We start from the raw sequence: 19,296 nt of genomic DNA, 5'->3' as shown, positions 1-19,296 counted from the left end.
CAGTAATATGCTCATCCAACCAATAATGATGGAGCTTGGTAGCTCTCCAATGTATCATATCAAAATAAAGCGGTACCCAGTACTTAGAGTTGTCGTGGAACATGGATTCTCTGAAAAATTAATCCCACTAAAAAATATCGCAATATACAATGATGGTTACCAGCACGTGCTCAAATGGCTCACTGAAGAGCTTCAACAACCAACTGGCTTCATAATAAGCCATGCATTCAGCTTCAATAGTGCTCCCAAAGCAACAGAATCAGGAAATATAACACTAGATGTACTCCTTTTACTCATCACACTGCCAACTGAGCCAGTATCAAAATATCCATGAAATCTTGTATTCTGGCAGTGAATTTCTGACCATAAATAGTAGCATCACACTGATATCTCAACGAGCAACACATCCATAGTTTGACTTAGAGGCATGTGATAGGTGTTTATCAAGAAAACCAGGGATCAACAACTTCTCCATCTCATCAGACTTTTAAGTGCAGGAAATACTTTATCAAGGATTTCCATCTTGGCTTTGAAAATCTTATATTGATATCAACAGACATCATTTTCAATCATTACTCCCTCTAAATATTGGGAAAGTGACCTTACCCAAATCATTAAGGAGTTAACTTCGTTCATATCATCATCAAGAAGCTTACATCAAGGAGTCCGTAACATCAAAGAGTTCATCATCAATGAATCCACATCATCATCATCCACGAGTTCATATCAACATTAAGAGATTATGTTAGCATCAGGAGATCCACATCATTTATATAATCAAGAAATCCAAGGAATAGAGTATATAGATCAACTATATCATCTACTTCATCATTGTCCAGATTATCATCATCAAAGAGTAAGTATCAAGTACCATCAAAGAGTCCAATCACATTATTCATGACATCAAAAGAGTACTTATCAACAAGGAGTACGTATCATTTATCATTCTATGGGTTCATATCATCACCATCATTATTAAGGACTTCACATCATTATTAGTGATGGTAAAAGACAATAAAAGAGATGTATAATACTTATCTTTTGAAATCTGGACAACTTCCTCTTAGTCCTAGCTCTTCTATGACTAGCCTTTTCTTTCAACACAGGAGTATCATGTCTGCCATGCCAACCGAATAGTAAGTTTGTCATATAATAGTAAGTCTACCATTATGAAATATGAGATCATATGAACATTCTGTCTGCCATACGATTAATATAATATGTCATATGAGGATTTTGTTTGTCGTTAATATAATGAGCCATATTCATATGAGAATCCTGTCTACCATATAATATAATGTGCCATATCCATATGAGGATCTTGTCTGCCATGTAATATGTCATATCCATATGAGGATCATGTCTTCCATGTGATATGTCATATCCATATGAGGATCTTGTCTACCATGTGATATGTCATATCCATATGAGGATCCTGTCTGCCATTAATATAATGTGCCATATCCATATGAGGATGAGGATCTGTCTGCCATGTAATATGTCATTGTTAATGGCATACATACTATAAGGGTGTACACAAATTCTCATCAATAGTTATATAAATCAACCATACAATAGCAACTTCACATACATACTCCAGCATACTTCACATCATATATTGTCGTACCTTAGGAGATGGCTTGGATTAAATGCATACCACTTGCATCACATACATGTTATGTTGTACATGCTATATACTCTATGCAATTTGAGCACATCATATAACAAAACTTTGACACTGGATCATATAAACTGTGTAACGCGTGGATCAAGCAATTGTAGCATTTGTCACCTTAGAACAACTTGGATCTCACAGCAGCATACTCACTGTAACATCTGGCAACATGAAGTATACCTTTTAATAGTATCTTAGAACCTATGAACTTTGTTCTTGGACCATAGGAGTCTTCGAGTCTTCTTGCAAGATTGAACTTATTCTACATCGGATGTATACATAGACAACTAGCCTTTCGAACAATGAAATCTTCTTGTATGAAACTTAAGTGAGTTACACCAATGACACTTTGTTCTTTAGGCCCTAGTAAATATTTACAGTACTTCTCTTCAATAGTCTACCAAGGTATTCTCTACCACAAGGTCTAAATGGCTATAATCATTATGCTTCAGTACTTCTCTTCAATAGTCTACCAAGGAATTCTCTACCACAAGGTCTAAATGGCTATAATCATTATGCTTCAAACAAGATTTGTAATGAGTATCAAAACTTGAGTAACAAGATACATTGATACCATAATTGAGTTATCTCTTGGATCTCAGGTTAGGGCACATAACAAGGTGTTCAAATAACCAAATTAGGGTTTGTCAAGTAATTAGGTTGAAAAACTATACATACCTTGTTCAGAGAGTAGAGGAGAGGCCACAAATTTCCAACAACTGCGTATGAAAAACTTACCAAACTGTAATCTGGATCAGAACTTCAAATCAGTGTGAAGAGAATTCAGGCTTCATGAATCTTGGACTGTGTATAATCCGCAAGACAGGTCGATCTGTTCTAGGGCAGAAAGGTGATTGAATAAGTCCTCAAACTCAGACAAAAGAGTTTCTATAACCAAATCTGCAATCTTCCAAAATGATTTGCAATCTTTGAAACTCGGATCACTCTTGAAACTCATGAAGTCTCCTCATCATATAGTCGTGCCTTATGTAGATGTCAAATAAGAAGTGCCTGAAGACAGAGCCCTTAGAGGTTTTAATACACTTGTATGTATCCAACAAATCCTATGCCATAATAGGACTATTACTCCTCCATATTCCCACTTGAAATGATAGGCGTTCAAACTAAAGAATCCAAAAACTTTTGTTCTTAAGGAGGTCTGAATGACTACTTTTAGCATTTCATTCTTACAGAGGTGCTACAACAATTTCAACAATAAGAACCAAGTCAATACTAGGCCTCTTGTTCGATTAGGCCAGTCTTTGATGAACTCAAATCCTCTTAAATTTCGAGTTGCCTCTTGTTCTGACATATAAATCACTGTTAGACTCTCATATCTTATGCAAAATCATGTTAGTATGAAACTTGAAGGGTTATTGAAAAATTCTAGAGTCAATGCAAGGATCTCAGAATAAAAACATTTCCTGTTCTATCTCTTACTCCAGCTACATACCTGATGAGTCATTCCTTCAAAGTAGAATATCACGCCTCTCAGTTGAATTGTAGTCTCTCTTACTTGGGCTTGTCTAACTTGGCCCTGATACCATGTTAATTTTGGATTAACATGTTCTCTGCATAGAATAGTTACTTCATGTTAGTTTGATTTTAATTTCCTTAATAAATCCCTTAAAACATTATCATATGATAGTAATCGAGGAAAGAACATGAATGATAAATGCTAAAGACAAGTCAAGATGAGAGAACTCAGGATTTGGCTCAAGCCAGGGAAAAACCCCAAGATGGGGAAAACCCTTGATCAAATCTTCTTATTATTGGTATCAAATATTCAGCAGAGAGAGATAAATACAAATGACAAAGATGCAGCGCAGGCAAAGCTACAATAGCTGACAAATTCTATCCTAACCAGAGATCAATAGTAGACAAAGCAGCTACAAAGAATGTTTGAAAAGGACCTTGGTCTTAGTCCAGATAGTGCGACCTTCTTCTCTGAGTATAATGAACCCCAATATAGTGATATACTAAGCAATCAAACACAATGATGAAACAACTGTGGATTTGGAACCTAATTAGGGCTTGATCGTAGACAACATCAGTCCATTCAGTGCCTTCAATTGTTGCGGCTAGCATCCTTCTTCTTGTAGCCATCCCTGGCTACCTGTAGCTTGACTTCTGTTATGAGAATAAGGCCTAATGTTCCTTCTAGCTAGCCCAGAACAGGTCTGCGGTGCTCCTCCAATAATCTCAGGGCTTGCGACTTATCTAAACAGGGAGAACACAACCCAAATCATCTACAGATTTATCCAATATGTCTATGCCTACCTCTGCTGTACTTTAGACCCACAAACAGAACTTCGACCTCCTCCAAAACCACGGTTGCCTTAGACATATTCTTCAACAAGTTGATGTATCTAATGAGAATGGAGGACATATATATATCTATAAATTTGTCCTTATGAAGGTGAAGTTGACCTTAACATTTTGGAGGCAATTTTGAATTTTGAATTTTCATTTTTCCCGCCTTAATAAGGTCATGACTTGTAGAATTTCTTTTAAGTAAATAAATATTTTCCTTATTCAAATTTAGTGACCTTTAGGTCGATTTTGGTCCTCTCGGAAAGAGGAAATCATTGCCACAACTATCTTCTTCAAAAGAGTTTTCCAAAGTGGAATTTGGTCCTAGTTGCCAATTTTAACATCGACCCAACCAAAAAGTACATGTTTACAAGTCAGCGCCATAAATGAACACGAAAACACTATGAATAATGGATATATGAGAGAATTTGAAGTCTATCCAAGCAAGAAGATCAAGTACTGATGCAAAAAGAAGAGTTGTGTAAGAGTAGTTGAGGAGTCTTCTCAGGGTTTAAAGGTGAACAAGAGAAGTCGAAAGAGTTTTCTTAGAGTGTTAAGGGCGTGTTATGAAGGACTAAGGCATATGATGTTGTGAAATGTGTAGTTTTGGGGTTGTGATGATATGAAGTGCATTAATTTGAGATTATATCATGGAGAATTATACTATGAGGTTCTCTAGGGCATGAAGGCTAAATCTTACTAGGGTTTGAAGCTATGTATGGGGTATGAAGCAATGAGAGACATTGAATGATAAAAGTTAAGGGTATGATGATGTTGTGAAATGTAAGAAGTATGAATCATGCAAGTAAAAGTCATAAGTACTTTGTGTATGAAGACCTTAGGTTGGTGCCTATATAGGCCCCGTGGTAATTTGGTTCTTAGTTAAGGAGATTGGTGTCCCTAGTGGGTTGGTATCTGTACTATATCTTCCTAAGTTGGTGCTCAACTAAGGAGATTGTTGTCGATAGACATTCATAAAGATATGTTTTTGTGGTTTTCTCCTCCAAGGGTTTTCACATTAAACTCTGTGTTGATTTGAGTTTACATGAATTTAATTTTGGAATTCACAATTATACTGAGACCAGGGTGGGGTGAATCAGTATAATGACAATTTTTACTTATTTAATGCTATCATAATACACCAATTTCATAAATTGAACAAGTAACCCAAAATATACATGGAAACCCTCAATTTTATTACTATATGAAAGATATTGTAGACATCAACCTATTATCTCATACAGGACCTTTTAACAAGCAAATGAACACAGCAAGATTGCGGAAATTTTGAACTGGAATTTTATTATATGGATGCAGATATTACATATGAGACATCTCCTTACAGAGATCGACTGTCTACGCTTTTACCGGACTTTATACCGTTCGCAAGGAACAAGTATTACCGGAGGCTACCTGGCAATAGACAGACTCTGCCTAAGAGATTACAGACAAATTCTCAGACTTTCCTAATGGTTCAGCCACTTTAGGTTCTCACCAGTGCCGAACACACTGATGCGCAGGCTTCCAAACCAAACTCTAGGACTTGAATAAACCTTTCGTGATGCAAGCAGATCAGACACAATTGTCCGCAGATGCAGAGCAGGAAAAGTTTATGACTCTAATTCTCAGACTCTATCCCAACCCGAATGAATCTTACTTCACAGCTAGCTCTTATTTATAAGCTGGAAGGGAACAAGCATTCGTGAATGGACTTTGTACAGACTGATGACTCAAAAGCAAAAGTACTTAGACAAATCTGGGCGGATCGCCGAAAGCAAGATTCGGGCATAGGACAATATCGTCCTATGTTATCTCGTCCCTACTCTTTATCAGAGAGCCTGAGGCATGTGGGGACCGAATCTTAGTACAAACGAAAATTTACACAGAGGAAATTCATAAGTGAACCCTCGAAAGACTGAAATGACATAAAGGATGAGATTTGCAAATCTCAAGATTGTACAAAGTGGAGATTCCAGAGCGAGGGAATCCACGAAAGCTCGTCCAGCACCATAGTCGGCTGAAAAGACATCAATCAAAGGTGTAGTAATCAATCTGTGGGTAAGTATAGTACTGGTAATTCCATCTTTCAATCAAGTAATTAGAATAATATTGTACCCATACTTCTTTTTCAGTTTCCCAAGTTGAATTATCATGAGGATCTGGAAGATCTAATTCATTAAGATTCAGGAAAGGGTTTAGTTCCGGATCAGCTTGTTGATGAAAATCTTCATAACTGGTACTTGGGATTATTTTTCTGCACTTGTAGTGATTCATTACAAACCATCTCACATGGCCACATCTTCTGACTCCATTCAGAAAATCTGTACTGCTGATATTCACCAAATCTCTTATTGTTTTATCCAGTACCAAAACCATCATCGTGCTATTAGGGCTGAAATTTGGTATTTTCATCATGCCCATGGAGTATGGTTTCATGATTAGTGGGGATAAGCCATATTTCTCCCACCAATCCATGAACCATTCTGGTACAGGGTCATCTTCTTCCATATCTTCTACTGGAGTGTCTTCAAACAGAAAAGAGAACTGCAAAGAATAAAACATATTAGTGGAAAAATTCTGCATATTCATTGCTGTGTAGAAAGCTTCTTGCTGCCTGTCTGAATCATAATTTTCTCTGTGAAGATGATTGTCAAATCTTCTGAATGTTATATGACAACTGGTGATTCGGTTATCATCTTCATGATCTCTTTCAATCACATAAGCAATGCTCCCGATTTGCCTTAAATAATCCAGGGCTTCAAGGGCCTCATTATTTGCTTCATCTTGATGAGGATCTGTCCAAAGAAAATCAATCCCTGTTCTGTACCTGACTTCTTTTATTGGCCGCCAATCTTCATCATGATCTAAAAGGAGTGTATTTAGATTATATGAAATCCATCCAGATGAGGTCTCAATTTCCACAGTATTTTCATGTCTTCTGATGAAATTACATTGCAGACTCATTATTGAATGTTCAGATAAAAATTCTCTGCTTAACATATCTGCAAAACTGTTCTTATCTCCTTTGACGAATTCAATATCAAAATTATATTGGCTGAGGTGCATGATCCATCTTACTATAGCAGCATCTTCAAAATCACATTTATGAATAGCATATTTTAATGCTTGACAATCTGTTTTAATGGTGAATTTGGTGTAGATAACAAAATCTCTGAATTTTTCTATTCCCAAACAGACTGCTCTAAGTTCTTTCTTTAAGCTTGACCAATTTAATTGATTCTTGGCCCATAATCCTGATGCATACTGGCATATTTCAATCTCATTTTTGCTGCTGGGATTCTTTTGGCATAGTACTGCTCCCCATCCTTCATAACTAGCATCTGTCATAATTATCTTCTCCCATTCTTCTCTGATAGGGGAGAGAGGCTGAATTTTCCTGACTTTTTCTTTTATTGTTCTGACTGCCTGGGTGCAGTCATTATTCCATGGTATTGGATCCTTCTGAAGCCTTTTATTCAGCAATTTCCTTTCTTGTGCACAGTGTTTTAGAAACTTGGAAATGTAGTTCAGACTTCCCAAAAATCTCTGCAATTGTGTTTTATCCTTAATTTCATCAGGGAAATGATCAATGAAATTCAAACTTCTTTGAATTACAGTATAGGATCCATACTGTATATTATAACCCAAAAAGTCTATTATTGGCCGAAATAATTTCATCTTGGATTCTAATAATACTATACCCATTTCTTTGACCCTGCGAAGAAAGATTTTCAGATGTTTAATGTGGTCAGCAATATTATCAGAATGAATCAATAAATCATCAATATACTTTTTCAGGAATTCTTCCATTCCTTCGAAAGTTTCATCCATTATTCTCTGGAATGCTGAAGGAGCATTGATTAAACCAAATGGCATGATATTCCATTCATAGTGCCCTTCAGGTACAGAGAATGTCGTCTTCCATTTGTCTTCTTCTTTGATTCCTACTTGCCAAAAACCAGATTTGAGATCAAATTTGGAAAATATTTTAGACTTAGATATCTGGGCAAGTATGGAGGATGGCTTTGGCAGAGGATATGCATCATAGTCCAAAATATTATTCAAAGGTTTATAATTCACAACCAACCTAGGTTTTCCTCTGGCAATTTCAGCATGCTTATTGACATAAAATGCAAAACAAGCTATGGGGCTCTTACTTTTCCTGATAAGCCCTTTATTTCTTCCCTACAGAGCTTCATCTGTTCTTCATTCATTGCCACTGCTTTTGATCTCCTTAATTTTCCACTGAAGTCTTTTTTGATAGGAAGCTCTACCTCCTGTTTTTTAATATGCCAAAAGGCATTTGGATCATCTGAACAACATTTTTTGAATTGAGCAGTAAGATTTGCTATTTCAGAAGCATACTTTCCATTATCCATATGTTCTTCTGTTTTTAATACTTCTCTTTTTACTTCCATTTTTGCCAGCAGGTTTTCCATTCTCTCTATTCTCTTGATTCTAATTGGAGAATTAGAATTGATGAATGGAAAAAAGACTTCTTTATTATCAAAATTGACAAAGTATCCATACCTCTGGGTCTTTATATCAAATTTTGCTCCATGCATGTTAAAATTATGAAAAAATGGTGTTCCGAGGTACATTGCACAATCCAATCCCGGAACAACAGGACAAACCAAATGAACTCCGATTTTTTCTTTCATTTTGACACAATACATGACATCTCTATTCATGCTATTGCATACGAAATCTGTTCTTGCTTTCTCTTCTTCTTCTTTGCTATACTGTTGTTGAACTGGTCCTGAATGATAAGTCCAATTTTCTGTTTTTCCTGAAACAGGACCTTGTGATGAAGAGGCAGAAGGTGCTTGTGCATTTAATATCTTTAGACTTAGCTCATTGTGTCTTTCAACACACAGTCTTCTATTTTCTTTGATTGTTTTTCTCAACTCTTTTATTGCCTGATGTACTGCAGGCAAAGTCTGTGGCAGGTCCTCTCCAAAATCTTCATTTCTAAATTGTCTGGTTAAAGCTTCTACTGAGAAAAGAGTAGCAGGAGGCACATACCCTTTATTTGGAGAGTTCTTTGGACTAGAGGGTGATTTCTTCAAATGTTCTGTCAGCAAGGATCTGTACATTTATTTCATTTGGGCAAAAATATTTTTACTGATTTCGTCATAATCAGTATTCATCATCCTGACTGCATTACATGTACAAATATCAGGGTCATCACAATCACAGTATTTACATTCTGTACAATGGGGATCATTACAGAATTCTTCATCAGATGATTCTTCTGAATCAACAAAGTTAAAGTCATTTTCAGATCCTGAATCAGAAGATACCAACTCATCACAGCTGCTAGGAAGATCAAAAGAATTTATCTTTCCTTTCTTATTTCTATACTGGACTTTCTTCTTAGAAGAGTCTTTCTTTTTATTTGGACAATTTGGAGCTGTGTGACCTTTTTTGTTACAGTTGTAACAAATTATTTCTTTGTCCTTAGAAAACATCTTTGTATGTTTGTAAGGTTTAGCTTTGTAATGTTTTCTTTTTGGTTTTTCTTGGGAAATCTGGGAATTCTTTTTGAAATGTCTTTTCCTCCTCTTATGCCCCTCAGAATTTCCAGCTTTACCAAGGTGCCATTGCTTGCAGAGCTGTTGATATCCATGTGGCTTTTTAGGATTAGTGGCTGCTCTTGCAATCTTCATTTGTGAGCATAATTCTACAATAATTGCTTTTACAGCTTGTCTGATTATGCCAAATTTATAGTCACCAACCTTCCCTGGTAGTTTATTGACAATAGCTGAAGAAACCCATTGGGGAAGGGATGCAACAAAAATTTCCTTCCATTTTGGCTCAAGAATTAGATCTGGAGTCAATGTGTGCAGTCTGTGAAGGAATTCATTAAAGTATTCATCAAAATGTTGCATATTATGCAATTTCATGGCCAGCAGAGTAATGGTAGTAATATCATTGGTTATCTGGGGAAAACCAATGAAGTTGACAGTAATAGCATAGAGTAATTTTCCTATCATGTTGCTGACAGGCAAATGGGTAACAGGATCTATGTGAGTAGATCCATCTTCATTTAAGACAACAACTTGTTCCCATCCTGCAAGGAGACTAGGATCTTTTAATGTCTCAGCTTTTAACCAAGAATCTAGTGTTCCTTCAAATCCTCCTATTATTCTTCTTGTAGCATTAATAGGACCTATATCATCTGCAAGATAAGTCCTATAACATACAAGCATGGAATGTAAAACAGACATAATTTCAGCCTCTGTGCAATTATCAATATTCCATGAGTAAGTAGAATTTGCAGACCAATCCTTATGGTATTCAGACTTCATAAGATCTCTTCTATCAGGAGCAGGGTTCCAAGTAGTCTCCCATCTTGACCTGGATGATGTAGCATTGACTTGATCTTGATCATTATCAGATTGGTCTTGGTCTGTCATGGAAAAGTTATTGATACAGTTCTCAAGATCTTCAATTTGTGGTTCTGCTTCTATTTTGTGAAGAGTCATGTCAGATAATGATGTTTCTATCTTGTGAAAACTTGTATCATAACTTTCTTCTTCATCTTCAGCTGTGAGATTAGAAGATTCTGGTTTGCTTGATTCTTCAGTTTCTTTAGATTGCTTTATGGCAGGATGTGGGCTAAAGAAACTGGGATTCGCAAACAGAGAATATGGATGAGAGGAGGTAGGCGGTGGAAAGGTTATAGAGCTGGGTGTTCTGATAAGGCTTTCCACAGAAGGAGTAATAGAATATGGGACAGAAGTCTTGGGTTCTGAAAATATAGTTGCAGATTTATAGGCCTCGACCCTAGGCTTCTTTTTCAAGGATTCTATCCCTTGAGATACTTCCCAGACTTGTTTTTTTACAATATCTAGGGAATTACTGATCTTTACAATTTCTTTTCCATGAGCCGAGGTAGCTTCATGGGTCTTTTTATCTATCTGTCCTGTCTGTAAAGATAACCTGTCAAGACTCTTGGCGAGAGCCTTATCATTTTCTGCCAAAGTAGTGACACTGCTATTCAAACATACTGTATTGTAATCTTGTTTTCTCAGAATACTTTCAAGCATGGTCTTCATCTCAGAGTTAGCAGTTTCAATATTTTCAAACTTAGAGCTGACAAATTTCTCAAGACTAGACAAAGCTAAATTTGTCCAATTAGTAGCAGCCACAGCATCTCTTGCTACTAGATTAGGATCATCAACATGAGATGGAAGTAATTTGTACAACTTTCCATCTTGGCTTCTTATCACAAAATTTTTCCAAGGGGGAAACTCTGTGTCTGTTTCTAAAAGGCTTCCATCAAGGAGTTCCCACTTGTGTTTATTTGGGGTCCCAGTCCTCATCATGTTTACTTGGAACTGAGAACAAATTTTTCTTAGTAGTTTTTCTCCTTCAATTTGAACAACAATCAGAGATCTGGGAATGTTTGGCTTATTTAACATGCTCTGAATTTTTGGCTGAAAGACATGTGCTTTCAAAGGAGGAGGAATTACTACTGGATTTTCCTTCAACTTTTCTTCTACAAATTTTTCTGGATCCTTGATTCTTTTCTGCTTAGCCTGGTTCCTGAATTGTTTCATCAAGGATTGTTCTATTATATTTGCAGAAGGATAATACCATTCATAGAATGATATCCACTGATTTTCTGCCTTCATCCATTCTTTCCATTTTTCAACATTCTGTCTGTTGAAGGCAGGACGATCATCTCTTGGAAGAAGCATTACTTCTTCAAAATATAAATGTTCCTTTTCATGTGTAAACATATCCCAATTGAACATTTTCTTTTTCCATTGATCATCAGGATCATATGGACTGATTCCTTTAAAAATCTTTAAAAAGGCAACTATCTCTGAATCAGAAGGAATTTCTACATGCCTTGGAATTTTATCAATAGGATTTCTTCTGTATTCAGGAATAGGTGAAGAATCAACATAACCTAAACCATAAGTAGAAGAACTGGATACAGTATGTACAAGTAGTTCTTCTTGTGGATTGAAAAATACAACCTTTTTGTATCTTTCTTCAGACGAATCAGACGGAGGAGTAAATCTGATCATGTTTATCCTATGACGGTCTGATGACTCCCCATGTGGAGTTGGTGGTTCTGAAGAAAATTGACAAAAAGTCTTGGAGCAGTGTGGATGATCACAGACTGAGCTGAAAGGCTGAGATGGGCTTGGCTGTGAAAACAATCTTCTGATAGAATCATACACTGCTTGGTCAATTACAAATTGTGGAGGTGCAGAAGTCTGACCAGGATGTAACTGACTAATTGTAGTAGGGACTGCAGAGACAGAAGTAGAGGGTCCACCATGCTGAACTGTGTTAACTCTGGGAAATCTTGTGGTAACCTTTCCATCTATCTCTGTTATTATTGACTGTGCAGTAGCAACAGGTTTCTTTGTGGGTTTTCCCCAATTGGTTACCCAGTCATCAGGAGGACATAAATCATTTCGGGAAACATAGACTGGTGCTACCGGATTACAAGATGAATCATACTGGATAAGAGTGACTCGGCCTTCATCTTTATCAGGGGTATGTAATACAGCAGGGATTGTTGTATTATAGAATCGGACACAAGTAATATAGAAAATGGCCAAATTTTTTGATTTTGTTTTGAAATTTTCATACCCAGCGGTCTGGATACCTAAGGTTAGGCATTGCAAGACATTTGGGTCATCAAGTGCAACAGAGAAATCTGGAAAAACGTCATACTGTACAGGGCCTTCAGCAAGGCTTGTTTCAATGCCACCTATCATAGCTTGTGTAAAAGTGGTCCATCGATTATCAAATAGGGCTGAGAATACATAGGCTTTTTGTCCTTTTCTATGTAGTGCATTCAGTCCTATCCTCACCATCCCCAGATGGACATACTGATAACCTGCTTTAATGGCTGCTTTGATATGTTTGCTTTCTAGGAGAGATAAGGTTAACATAGCATTCAAAGTTAAATCTGCTTTGATGGATTTCTCTTTGATTTTGATTTGACTAAGGGCACGGAAATTAAAAGAGGATAAATTTCTATATACATCATGCGGTGAAACTGGTGGAAGTTTCCAATTAACAGAGGGATCTGTTTCTTCTTGTTCTATGATAGCTGAATTACCAGAAGTAGATTCAGATCTACATAACCCTTCCAATCCAGATTTTAATTTTTCTTCATCCTTCATAGTTCTAAAGTGCTTAGATCCAAAAATAGATTCAGAAGATTCAGCTGAAGAATTTCTAGAAGCATCCATTTTAGAGTAGATAAATACCCGTTCAAAAGTCTTGCAGAAAATGATGAGAAGAATTGCGGTCTTCTTCTGAAGGAGAAATTGCGGCAAATTCTCGTCCAACGTCTTCAACGCTCTCCAACGCCAACACCGGCAACAACGAGCTCAAACGCTATTCAGGACTCAAGCGAATTTTTTCACTCAAACAATATCTCACAACAAAATATCAACTCAAACAATACTTGGCTCTGATACCATCTCATACAGGACCTTTTAACAAGTAAATGAACACAGCAAGATTGCGGAAATTTTGAACTGGAATTTTATTATATGGATGCAGATATTACATATGAGACCTTTATTACATCAACTTGTAAGCACCAACTTATAGGAGACATCAATCCTCTATGTTGATTTTTAGGCACCAACCTAAAAGTGACATCAATCTCCTTTGTTCCTTTTTAGGCACCAACCTACAAGAGACATCAATCTCCTTTGTTCCTTTGTAGGCAATAACCTATAGGAGACACTAATCCCCTTTGTTGCTTTGTAGGCTCTAACCTACATGAGACACCAATCCTCTCTGTTGTTTTATAGGTACCAACCTCTATGTTTCTTTGTAGGCACCAACCTACAAGAGACATCAATCTCCTTTGTTCCTTTGTAGGAACCAACCTATAGGAGACATCAATCCCCTTTGTTGCTTTATAGGCACTAACCTACATGAGACATCAATCCTCTCTGTTGTTTTATAGGCACCAACCCATAGGAGACAACAATCCCATCTTCTACAAGATTTGTAGGCACCAACCTACAGGAGACACTAATACCTATTGCTGCAAATATTTATAGGCACCAACCTACTTGCTTGCTTCTTTACAATGCCAAGTAGTTGCTTCTACTTTCACCAAGTCTGCTTGTTGCTTCTATCATCACCAACTCTATTAGTTTTTTTTTCCTTAATCAAGTCTAACTATTGCTTCTTGCTTCACCAAGTCCACTTCTCTCAAAACTCATTTCTTTTGGCTTCTTCCTAAGAAATAAATTGCACAACATGCCACGTATCCAATTTTGCAAATCTAGTTCTGAATATGTAATTATTTCCATACAACATATTCGTAATTAGATTTTCAAAGTGGCATTGCCTCATTTGTTGGAGAATGTAACTAGGGTCGGCCTTCATAATTGTACTCGAGTCATAATGAAATATATTTATCAAAAGAAAGAAAATAAATTGACTTATTAAAGCATGGGTTTCATGCTTGGGTCAATTGTTTTTAGGTCAAGGTATCCATTAAAGACCTCTAGGGTTTATCTGAAGTGTCCTTGTCCATGTCATAGTGTAGAGAACCCTTCTTGGGATTTATTTGTCAAAGAAGAAATTTATTTTATTGTAAAATATGTCATTTAGGCCTCCACCAAGTCGGCCTCAAACTGGACAAGTTGGCCTAAACTGGGTAGAATAATCACTATATAAAGGCAGCAACTCGACCTCATTTGTCACTCACTCACAACAAGTTCGATTTGCAACTTTTGGGGCCAAAAAAAGTGTGAATTTCAAGGAAGAAGAGGAAGAAAGATAGCGAAGGAGAAGTCTCTCACAAGCATAAGAAGTCAAAAATATCTCTCTTTTTCCCACACGTGTGAAGCTGTCAGAGGGGAAGAAATTCTCTAGTTGTTGGGGAAGCCGAAATTTTGAAGTTCTTGGTGAAGCTGACCCGAAATTTCTGGGTTGAAGTTGCTAGACAAGAAGAGACTATTGAAGGTTGATGTATCTCATTGAAAGGATGACTTGGTGGAGGAGGAAGGTCTATTGGTTAAGGTCTTGGTTGTCTTACCTTCATATGAATCTACTGAAGGAAGAGTTATTGACTGGGTTTTCCCCTATATAGGGGTTTTTCCTTGGTTGTGCGCCTACATTCGGTGTCCTTGATCTTCATGTTTTGGTTTTGGTAATTTCTTTATGAACTAAGATAAAAGAAGAACATAAGGAAGATAATCATAACTCAAAGGAATCACAAGTAATTATCAACAAGAGAAAATCTTTCTGCCTTTCTAATTTTCCGACATGGTATCTGTTATGAAACCAGCTCAAAAAAAGATAGAATGGATAGATCAACGACTTAGAATTCAGCCTCTTCGAGGGGACAACCTCCTTTACATTACATAAATGAACAATTCTTGGACGATTCAAATGACAAAACCTCCTTTCTATATATAGGAGTCTAAGGAGTCACAATATAACCCAACCGACCTAACAATAATAATATAAAGCCACAAAAATAACAATAGAGGGATTCTATGGGGCACAGTAATAACAATATGGGGACAATAGGGGCACAACAATATTAATAAGGGATACAACTACAATAGTAATGGGGTAATCACTAGTATTATAAGGACCTAACATGCCCCTCTCATTCAAAAAAGTGTTGTCCTCAACGCTTGAGTAGTTCTGGATGCTTCTATATAAAATTATCATCCTCTCATGTGGAATCTTCAGCGGATAATTTCTTTCACTTGATAAGATACTCCGAAATTGATCGATTTCGTAGATGTCGAGTTCTTGTTTCTGTGACTACTTCCGGTTCCAATATAATTTTTCCTTCCTCGTCAAGTTCTGGCAATATTGTTTGAACTGGGAGCTTGTCGCCTATAACCTTCTTTAAACATGAAACATGGAAAACTGGGTGCAATCGAGAAGTTGCAGGAAGCTCCAATTTGTAAGCCATAGTACCAATCTTTTGCAACACCTTGTATGGACCATAATGCTTTGGTGATAATTTATTATCCTTCTTAGCTTGCTTGAGGGACATTTGCTTATATGGTTGTAGCCGTATGAATACCCAATCACCTACATCAAAACTTCTTTCGCTGCGATGTTGATCTGCCTGTTGTTTCATTCTATTTTGTGCCAACACGAGGTTTTCCTTTAAGAGTTGGAGGACTTGTTGTTGATGTTCAATGTGATCATCCACTGCTTGAACCTTAGAATTTTCTCTTAAATATGATGTGATGGATGGTGGTTGATATCCATAAAGTGCCATAAATGGGGTCATTTTTGTTGCTGTATGGAAGGAAGTGTTATACCACCATTCAGCGAGAGGCAACCATTTGACCCATTGTATCTGTTTATCAGATACAAAGCAACGAAGATATCCTTCCAAACATTTGTTTACTATCTCAGTTTGCCCATCAGATTGAGGATGATAAGATGAGCTATGAGCTAACTGAGTACCAAGACAATAAAATAATTATGTCCAAAAATTTCCAGTGAAAATGGGATCTCTGTCACTTACAATAATCTTTGGGTTTCCATGTAGCTTTTGAATTGTTTCCATAAATGCAGTAGAAGTTGTACTGGCTTTAAATGGATGTGATAATGCACAAAAGTGTGCATACTTGGTAAGTTTGTCAACTACCACCATGATGACACTCTTTCCCTAGACTTGGGGAAACCTGTGATAAAATCCATTGAAACCTCTTCCCAATGTTGGCTTGGAATGGATAAAGGTTGTAATAGACCCGATGTCTTAATTGTTTCAACTTTATTTTGTTGGCAAACCAAACATTCCGCCACAAAATTTTGAATATTCGATTTAAGGCCATCCCAAAAAAATTCCTTCTTAACCTTGTGGTAAGTTTTTAAAAATCCTGAGTGCCCTCCTAAGGGAGAAGTGTGCAATTCCATAAGAATCTTTTGTTTTAGTTGGGAATTCTTACAGAGGTATAAGCGATTTTTGTACCATAACGAATCATTTTTCCAGCTAAATGTATCAGATGTATTGGAATCTTGTTATAACTTTCGAATAAGTGCCCACACTTCTTCATCATTCTTCCATTCCTCCCTTGCTTCATTTATCCAATCTGGTTGGATAATAGAAATGGCGCACAACAATGCTTCCACATCCTCATCCTTTCTTGAGAGTGCATCTGCCACCACATTTTGCTTCCCTTTTTTGTAGATGATTTCAAAGTCATAACCCAACATCTTTGTGACCCACTTTTGTTGCTCTTCAGAGGATAATATTTGTTCTAAAAAGTGTTTAAGGCTATCATGATCCATTTTTACCTTGAAGTGTCTTCCCATTAGGTAGGGTCGCCATTTCTTAAGTGCATGGAGTATTGCCAACATTTCCTTCTCATAAATAGCTCTATGTAAAAACTTTCCCTTGATTGGACGACTTTCAAAAGCAATGGGTCTTTCATCTTGCATTAAAACAACACCAATTCCATTTCCTAAAGCATCACATTCCACAATAAAGGTTTTTGTGAAGTCCGGCGTAGCTAAGACCGGTGCTTGGCACATTGCCTCTTTAAGATGTTCGAAGGCCTTTTTTACTTCTGGAGTCCATGAAAATGCATCTTTCTTCAATAATGTTGTTAGAGGTGCTGCTATTCTCCCATAATTCTTAACAAACTTCTGATAATACCCCGTCAACCCGAGAAATCCTCGCAGATGCTTTATGGATGTGGGGATTTTCCATTCCTTAATGGCTTTAATTTTTCTAGGGTCTACCTTAACTCCTTCATGAGATACAATATGACCTAGATATTCCACCTCTTGTACTCCAAAGAAGCATTTGGATCTTTTTGCATATAATTGTTTCTCCTCCAATAGTTGTAGCACCCTGTCAACATGTTCAACATGATCCTTCCAAGGCTTGCTGTAGATTAGTATATCATCAAAAAATAATGACACAAGTTTTCTAAGGAAGGGTTTAAAAATGCAATTCATCAAACCTTGAAATGTAGAAGGTGCATTGGTAAGGCCAAAAGGCATGACCAAAAATTCATAATGACCCTCATGAGTTCTAAATGCTGTTTTCGGAATGTCTTCAGTCTTCATTTTGATTTGATGATATCCTGAATGAAGATCCAACTTGTTGAAGTAAATTGATCCTTGCAATTCATCCAGTAATTCATCAATGACAGGAATGGGAAACTTATCTTTAATAGTGAGCTTGTTGAGCTCCCTATAATCCGGACACATGTGCCATGATCCATCCTTCTTGTGCACCAACACTACTGGAGCAGAGAAAGAACTTTGACTAGGTTGAATTATACCCACCTCTAGCATTTCTGAAACCATACGTTCAATTTAACTCTTTTGGGCATAGGAATATTTGTACAGCTTGATGTTTGGAGGAACACTTCCTGGAATCAGATGAATAACATGATCATGATCACGAATAGGTGGGAGACCTTTGGGAGTCTCAAATACCTTGGAATGATTGTCCAAGACTTTTTTGAGATATGGAGAAATAGATGATTCCAATGTGGAAACATCTAGCAAACATAATTGTGAAATCATGATTAACATTTCTTTTGTTCTCATCATGAGTTTCCTTTACTACCCTTTCACCACTAGTAAGCATTTTTTGTAGAAACTTTGTCAAATCTGTCTTCAAATCTTCCATGCATGTCTTCAAATCTATCTTCAAATCATCCATATTAGCTTCCATGCCATTCATCTTAGCTTCCATGCCCTTAATCTTAGATTCCACGCCATTTATCTTAGCTTCTGTTAGCTTTTGCGAGAGTAACATTTGTTGCACTTGGTCTTGTAATTTTGATATATCATGTAGCATTTCTTCCTCTTCTTCATGAGTCATGCTAGGGATTTCAGGTTGCTTACTAGGTGTTTGCATTTTCTTTCCTCAGGGCATCAGTTACCGATAATAATGCTCTACTATTCCCTTTGAATTCTTCAAAATAATTTTTCAAACCAAGCTTAAGAAAAAATTTAAAAAAATCTACACACCTTTTTTCACTTTGTAGGAGTTTGATATTGCCTCTGATGAATCTCTGTAATTTCAAATCATCCAGTTCTAAATTTGTGACCTGCAGTAGTCCTCTGTGTCCTCTTTCCAATGCCACCAGTTTGATCCAAATTGGGTTCTCCAAGGAAGAGCTATGCCAAATCTCCCACAGTGACCTGATTATAGACTAGTTCAGTAGAGCGAACTTGTACGACGTTCCATGAGTCACTGTTTCGACCTTTTTCTCTGAAAAATATCTACAAGAAACTAAAGTCTGTCTTCTTTCTGTACCTTCTTACAAAATTTCAATCTGATGCTCAGAGAGAAAGTTATGACAATTTTCCCC

Source organism: Pinus tabuliformis, chromosome X, assembly GCF_031772625.1.
Source record: "Pinus tabuliformis cultivar Carrire ecotype Pingquan chromosome X, CPIR1, whole genome shotgun sequence".
Classification (NCBI taxonomy): Eukaryota; Viridiplantae; Streptophyta; class Pinopsida; order Pinales; family Pinaceae; genus Pinus; species Pinus tabuliformis.
Note: the sequence above shows the minus strand (reverse complement) of the source record.